The following is a 659-nucleotide window of genomic DNA, read 5'->3' as shown; positions in this document are numbered from 1 at the left end:
TTGTAAGGAAATGGCGTAAAGACAGTGAAAGAACGTCAGTTCGAAATCGTTTTACTCCCCTTTCATATGTAGTTTCTCCGAACCCCAAGATAGAGAAGTAGAAACTGAACGGTACTCTCAGCACACTTTTAGCGCGATGATTATCTGTAGTACAAGGATACATTTTTTTTCTACATTATCCTGCAGATTAACTTAGTCCCTTTATGTATGCTTATCTGTCCCGTGTAGGCCTAGTACCATGGTTGGTCTAAAGCCTTCCTTGTGTTTGCAGACTAAATCCTTGTCATCGCTTTTTAGCTTTTAATGTGCTCTGTTATTTGTCTTAGACTTGCAGTTAGTTTTGTCGTTTACAAATATTCTATATATGTTATGTGCATTACATTTACAGAGGATTCTGCTTTATTTATTGCCATGATAACTAAAATAACCATCCTCTCTGTCTCTGTCTCTGTCTTCTCTTCTCCTTCTCTCTTCTGTTCTGTTCTCTTCTCTTTTCTCTCTCTTCTGTCTTCTGTCTTCTCTCTTCTTTCTCCTCTTTTCACTTATCTCTTCTCTTATCTCTTCTCTTTTCTCTTCTCTCTTCTCTTTTCTTTTCTTCTCTCTCTCTCTCTTTCTTTGTTTCTCTCTGCCAATCTCTCTATCTATTTTGTATATCTATT

At 36.9% G+C, this 659-nt stretch overlaps 1 protein-coding gene across 1 annotated transcript in view; it reads left to right on the top strand.

Moving 5' to 3' along the window:
- Nucleotides 1–659, top strand: part of LOC119584971 (microtubule-associated protein futsch-like) — a gene marked incomplete at its 5' end in the record, with an annotated part of 346977 nt that overhangs the window by 192669 nt on the left and 153649 nt on the right.

Source organism: Penaeus monodon, chromosome 19 (genome assembly GCF_015228065.2).
Source record: "Penaeus monodon isolate SGIC_2016 chromosome 19, NSTDA_Pmon_1, whole genome shotgun sequence".
In the NCBI taxonomy this organism is placed as follows: Eukaryota; Metazoa; Arthropoda; class Malacostraca; order Decapoda; family Penaeidae; genus Penaeus; species Penaeus monodon.
The sequence above is the reverse complement of the archived record's forward strand: the minus strand, read 5'-3'. Positions and strand labels throughout refer to the sequence as shown.